Source organism: Chelmon rostratus, chromosome 8, assembly GCF_017976325.1.
Source record: "Chelmon rostratus isolate fCheRos1 chromosome 8, fCheRos1.pri, whole genome shotgun sequence".
NCBI lineage: Eukaryota > Metazoa > Chordata > Actinopteri > Chaetodontiformes > Chaetodontidae > Chelmon > Chelmon rostratus.
In genome coordinates, this window is record NC_055665.1 from 13,001,244 (window position 1) to 13,008,879 (window position 7,636).

The window sequence follows — 7,636 nt, forward strand, 5'->3', positions numbered from 1 at the left end:
AATAATAATATACCCCGGATCACAATTCTAGAAGTTTCAAATTGTCAGACTGTAATAATATGCAGGAAAGGAGCCAAAGGCTAGTCAAGGACAGCGCTTGATAGTACTGAAGCCACTGTGGAGTTAGAAAAGCGAAGATATGGAGTCCAAATATTCATAAACTGTCCTTCTGACGAGTGAAGCAAGCAGGTCAGGTACTCAAGGGGAAAACATTCCATAATTATCTTATGCCAGTTTGATGTAGTGGGGGGTTTGTCACTTATCCAAGACAGAAAGATGTTCTTCCTTGCTGCATATGTAAGGATATTATACAGTCTTGTAGAGTCAACACCCACAATAGAATCTTGACTGGGGTAACCTAGGATCAAAGAAAGAGGGTCCATATGTAACACAACACCAAATATATTTTCCAAATCTTGCAAAACATCCAACCAATATGTTTGAATTTTAGGACAGGACCAAATACAGTGAGTATAGGTTCCAACTGAGATTTTACATTTTAAACATGCAGGTGAGAGTTTAGAGTTCATTTTATGTCTTTTGTTAGGAGAAATTTGTAAACGGTGGACGATCTTAAATTGCAACAATCTGGCACGGTTACACACTGAAATTTGAGTCCATATCTTAGTCCATTTATCCCCATCAATATTTATACCAAGTTCATGCTGCCATGTCTGCATAACATCTTGTACATTTATCACATCAGTCTGGCTTAAGACATTATAAAAGCGAGTAATGCATTTTTTAGCTGGGCCAAGGAGGAGTAATTGTTCAACTGCAGATGTAGTAGCATCAGTATTAAGAGTAGTTCTCCTACTTATGAAATCGCGAATCTGCAGGTATTTGAAAAAATCATGTCTGGGGAGATTATACTTTTCTCGAAGTTGTGCAAATGATAGCATGGATGCTCCCTGAAATAAATCACACATCCTCTTTATCCCTCGGGTTGCCCAAGTGCTATATCCACCATCCACCATGCCTGGTAGGAAGTTAGGATTGCCCTGAATTGGAGTCAATGGAGATGTTAGTCCAGATCTTCCTTCAAGCTTTTGTGTAATAAACCATGCTTTCAATGTGTTAGATATTATAGGGTTGTTCTAGTAATGGCTCCTGGCTGACTTTAAGTCCTTGAAGGCCAAAAGGCCTAACAGGGAGCCTGAGGTCTGTGACTTTTCTAGGCTCAGCAAAACAGAAGTAGAATCCTCCTTGAGCCATTCCGCTATAAATCTTAGATGTGACGCTAGTTGATACCATCTGATGTTGGGAAGATCTAGGCCACCCTTCGAACTAGGGAGTTGTAATTTTGTTACTTTTAGCCTTGGCTTTCTTTTATTCCAAATGAAGTCACTCAGCCAGCCGTTAAGCAGCTTCAGTACCTCGCCTGATAAGAGTAGTGGGATCATCTGTAGGGGATATAACAATCTTGGTAAAATATTCATTTTAATGATAGAAACTCTACCAAGCAGTGACAAGGGGAGTGGAGCCCATCTGTTCAGGTCCTTCTTTATGGAGTCTAGGAGGGGGTTAAAATTCGCTTTAAACATTTCATGAAACAAAGGTGTAATAGTAATGCCAAGATATACAAAACCTGTAAGGGACCATTTAAATGGAAATGACGGTAGAGTGTTAGTTCTGTCCCTAAGGTTTCCCATTGGCATAGCCAAAGACTTTGAGAAATTAATTTTATAACCTGAAAAACTTCCAAACAGAGTGATTACATCAACAAGACGCAAAACAGAGGTTTCAGGTTGCAGCACGTAAAGCAAAACGTCATCCGCATAAAGAGAAATTTTATGCTGGATCCCACCTACATTCAAGCCAATTATTTCAGGATCTTGCCTTATGGCTTCAGCGAGAGGCTCTATAGCAAGAGCGAAAAGAGCAGGGCTGAGAGGGCAGCCCTGACGTGTTGAGCGATGAAGTGGGAAATTGTCAGATCTATAGCCATTGGTGATGACTGCGGCCATGGGATTTTTATTTAATAATTTGACCCATTTGATAAAATTGTCTCCCAAATTAAATTTTTTTAAGACGTTAAACAGATATGACCATTCGACACGGTCAAATGCCTTTTCTGCATCCAATGAAATGACTGTGCTATCTATTTCCTGTGTCTGACAAATATTGATAATATGCAGAAGCCTCCTAACATTGTAACTAGAACTCCTACCTTTGATAAAGCCTGTTTAATCCTCTTTAATGAGAAAAGGTAGAACTTTCTTGAGACATAATGCTAATATTTTGGATAATATTTTAATGTCCTGATTCAGAAGAGCAATAGGCCTGTATCCCGAGCAGCCCTCAGGGGACTTTCCTTTTTTTAAAATTAAGGTGATATCGGCTTCTGTTAGCGAATTGGGGAGGCTTTCAGTGATGACGGAATGTTCTAACATTTCCAAGAAGGGGTCTATAAGCACATCTTGAAATTCACGATAAAATTCGCTGCTCAAGCCATCAGGCCCTGGTGTCTTGCCTGACTGCAGGCCTTTAAGTGCTAATAAGGCCTCTTCCCTGGAGATGGGAGCATTTAATTCACGTTTTTGGGAATCAGAGATGGTTGGAAAGGTTAGTCTCTCTAAAAATGATTCCATCCTATCTGTAACTCCCTGTGGTTGGTCTGATTCATACAACTTGGCGTAAAATTGCCTGAAAGTGCTATTGATGTTTTTGTTATCAAAGTGGCGGGTTCCATTCCCATCTAAAATTGAATGAATCACCTGAGGATCCCTTTTAATTTTGGTCAAATGAGATAAATATTTACTGGGTTTATCCCCATACTCATATAACCTTTGCTTTGAGAAGAGAAGAGCACTCTTAGCTTGTTGGGTCAGTAAAGTGTCCAGAGCAGCCTGTGTGGCACATTTCCTCTGCAATATTAATGGGTCTGATGTTAAGCAAAGTGTACTTTTAATATCTAGCAGTTCTTTTTCAAGTTTTAGTTGCTGTTCCAATTGTTTTTTCCTTTTCGAAGCTGAATAGGCAATAATTATACCCCTAATGTATGCTTTAGAAGTTTCCCACAGCAAGGATGGGTTGCTGGTAGATTGTAAATTAATAGACAAAAATATCCTAAATTCACTTTTCAGATAAGAGATGAATTTGTTGTCTTTCAGGAGACGCGTATCGAATCTCCAGCGTTTACTTTTTGTAGATTCTATATCTAGAGACAATTCTAGGAGCAAAATTGCATGATCGCTAACTACAATATTGCCTATTGAGCAGGAAGACACACATTGCATCACAGTCTGGGGTATAAAAAAATAATCAATCCGCGTATGGCACTTGTGAGGAGGGGAATAAAAGGTGAATTCTCTATCAGATGGATGTAATATTCGCCATGTATCCACCAGATTGATTTCCTCACAAGTCGATAGAAGGGCTCTAGCCTGGTTTGACAGGAAAGAATTTCGTGGGGGATGTCTATCAAGTCGAGGATTAAGTAGACAATTAAAGTCACCTCCCACCAAAGCCAATGACGAAGACACTTCTGCAAATTCTGAGAATGCTTTAGTTAGTAAATCTGGAGAATAGTTAGGTGGGCAATAAAGATTCATAATAGTAATTTCTTTACTATTTAAGACACCATTTATGATCACAAATCTACCATACTTGTCCGTAATACACTTTTTTAATTGGAATGGTAGATTTCTGTGTATCAATATAACTACCCCTCTGCTACTGGTGGTAAAGGAGGAAAAGTACACCTGACCAACCCAACTGTATTTAAGTTTGAGATGCTCATTGTCCTCTAAGTGGGACTCCTGTAATAGAGCCACATCTACTCCCTCCCTCTTTAATAAAGAGTAAACCTTTCTCCGTTTCACATTACCCCTCAAACCCCTTATATTCCATGAACAGAGTTTTAACTTAAATGGTGACCTTATTCGTCTGGTAATATTTTGTCAATAGTGCAAGTCTAGTACTCGCAGTACTTACTACAATGTAAAGTTGTTCAGAATTGCATAGATTAAAATAACTATACAGTGAATCCATATAGACACACAGGTGAGTATATTACAAACAAATGGTACTGTAAGACTTTGGATAAAAACTTAAAGACGAGGTTATGGTTTGAGGGAGAGTAAATTCAACACACTGATTTACAGAGAAACAACTTGAATTAAATATTTTACTGTGAAAACTCTCAAAACAGATGTATAACAGGGATTTCTCTTTAATACAAATCCTTAAACTCCTGTTTTTTGTGCCAGCATTATTCAACTGTAGGAAGGAAACAAGAAATATTTCCAAAATCATTTCATTCTTATTTCTAAAGAAAGCAAAATGGAAAGATTTCTCGGTAAATGGGGACCTCTGGTGGTGGTAGAGGGTGGAAGTGAAAGAAAGGCTGAGAGTACAAGAATTCATATCCTACATCAGGAAGGTGTTTGGCAGAATGTAAGTCCACCAGGTGACTACCTAACTCCACTCCTGGCAGAGGAGCGAGATGATTTATTTCCCTCTTTTGGCTTCACATTCAAGGTGTGTTTGCAGGCAGTTGATGTTTACGGTCCAATCACATCTTTCTGACACTATAAACTACAGGTGTTTAAACACAGCCTGCTATTTTATTCTATTTTTAGCGTCTGAGTTATAGATTTAACAAAAAGGTCCCAGTTAATCACCATTAAAATATGTGGATCTGTTTAATTTCTGTGTTAACAAACCGTTAGGCCGCTGATGTAAACACACCTTTCAGAGCATCAGGGATCATAATGACTTACATGTTGTCTGTTTTAAAAGATCTGTCAGTGAATACAAGTCTGAGAATCGTGCCATGTTCCAGTGTTGGTTTTGTTTGTCGGTTCTGAACATGTGTCTTCGCTTACATTTAGATCACTCATGGGGCCTTTAACAGCTTTTAAGCTCTGTGAAGTCATCTTGAATGAGGAGAGCGCCATCCGGTGGCCCCAGAGAAAACAGCACTTTCTGGCTTGGTTCCCTCTAACATTCTATTTATGCCATTTTTGCTTCCTTCACTTGTTTCTCCTCCTCTCTCCTTCCACCAATATGAGGAAACAGGTTGTGAAGACAGAGGAGTCCCCACTTTTGCTCATATAATAATTACCTGTAATAATTTTTACCTTTACCTTAATTGATAGCAAGGGACTGCATTTTATGTGAATAACATATGTATTTATATGGAAAATCTTAGTCAGCAAAGTAACTATAAGTATCAAATACATACAGTGAAATAGAAAGTACATTTCCCTGTGTATTGGACTAGAAGTATGAAGTAGCATAAAATGGAAATACACAATTAATATTTGTAAGTACTTGAAAACTGTACATGTATCTTACTTTACAGCACTGAACAAACCATGGGGTGCAAATAATAATTTTGCTCCACCACAAATACAACATATTTTGCAACTCTTTAGAATACAACTCATATCTGACAGATATTTGAACTTTGTGTGTGAAAGAAACCAAAGCAGAGCAGCATCTTCTTGTTTTCATGTGTTTTGGCTAATCCACTGTGTGTGCTTTCAGTCTCTGAGAGTTTTAACCTCTGTGCAGCCAGCGTGTGCACGTCAAGAGACGCGAATCAAACCGCTGACAAACCACAGCAGTCACATTTCCCCTCATGTTAGTGACAGGGTTAGAGACACTCTTTAGAGGAAACATCCGACACAGCTGTAAATATTATGACTTTTGCTGAGTTACACATGTGATGGTGATAAGTGACATGTGATTTGCTTTACCTTTGCATAAGGGTGCTGCGAGAAAAGACATCTTTTGGAGCTCTTCATCTGCAAGATATGTTCATATTTAGTACTTTGCTCTTAGATACCACATACTCACAAACCATTGTGTAAAGGTATGAGATAAGGAGCAAAATACGACAAGATAGGATTTAACGATATAAGGTGAAGTCTGTGTTTATGGTACTTCAGTTAAGGAGACACACAAAGTCAGATTTCAAGAGGAGATTCAATGTGGATACAATTAAACAAATAAACTCTCAGCTAAGACGTTTTAAGGTTTACAAAACAATGATGACTTTGACCATTCATTCACTGGTGTCTGTGGTTGGAATTGTGCTGTCGTTTTATGACTGATGATGACTCCTTTAGTCATTTGACCTTATATAATGCAGTAATCTCAATTTGACATGATAAACACAGTCACACTTCAGTAGTAACGTCGCCTGTTAAACAACACATGCTCTTTTCTTTACCTCTTTTTCCGCTCTGTGTGGAGGGAGTGGAGACTTGTGAGATCTCTTGTCATTTTGATCTCCAAAGCTGATCATAACAGAGATCGCTTGTCATATTTTGATGATCTGCCTGCAGAAAAACATGCAAACATGAACAAAACAAGCAACTGACCCCAGATGACAACACAAAATGACAGATTATGACAAAGCACCGTGTCTGACGAAATCATGCACATGGACACAGTCGAGAAACTTAAAATAGATAACAAGTATCTGATTTGGGTTGGGGCTCGCAGGCCATGAAACTAAACAGACATTATGTTAATGATATACTGTAAGGGGACCACTGAAGAAGCAATAGAGTACAAGAAGTATTATTTTTAAAGTAATTCACTGTCTCGCACATCATCATCGACATTAACACTGATTGGACTGATTGGATTTTTTTAAATTATTGTCATAAGTTTTAAGGAAATTTAGGTCTACCACTGTTTTTGGTCACCTCTGCCCTCAAGCTATAAAAGCATGCTTGGTCTCTCTCTCCCTCTTCAGCAAACACCCTCCCACCCTTGCTGCAAAGTTGACCTGTTGCCAGTGTGGACCAAGACATATCTATAGCAATAATTACTTGAATTTCTTCCCCTTTTTTGAAATTTAAAATTTTCATCTCCACATAACGGCACAAACTGTTTTTTTTGGAATGTGACAAGAACAGAACAAGAGTCCACACAACATAGTTATGTAACAAGCAAATGTGATTAATTCAAACTAAACAAACATATAAAATGAAAGCAATGAAAGCAATGTGCTGTATGTAAACAGGCCAAATAACATCTACTCCTTCAACAGGAAAGAAGAGTCAGTGAGCTTTATGGAAATGTATGCATCGAACCAAACCTTGTGAATCGTCTTCTAGTTTTAAAGCAAGATTCAAGTCACAGCTTCAAATCAATGATTAAATCAAGTACCCAAGAGTTTATAACCCAAGTTATGTATTGACCATATTGGTCCCAAGCAGGAAGTCAGTTTTTTTATTTGTGTATTTAGTGATATAAGCTTTTAACATGTAAACAAACTTTACTGTAGCTATGGATAAAATTTAAATAATACTGTTTAAAACCTCCCACAATGGCGTTTCCGGTGGGCCCCTCTGTGTCAATTTCAGCAATATTTTAAATTTTAAATATTAATTCAAGTACGGTATTATTCAATTTTGTTGATGGGGGTGGCAGCTGGCCTGGCTCTGTCCACAGGTAAAAAAAAAAAAAAAAAATCTGCCTACCAGTACCTCTAAAATTCACTAACATGTTCTATCTATTTTTAATAAGTGCAAAAAATACCCCAAAACGCTGTACATGAAACGTTTTGATTTTACAGGGGGGTGTGTTAGGTGTCGGACTATTTTTTGGCCGGATGCAGTGACTTCCTGGAGTTACTAGCTGTCTTACTTGCAACCTCATTGATGACAAGATGAAA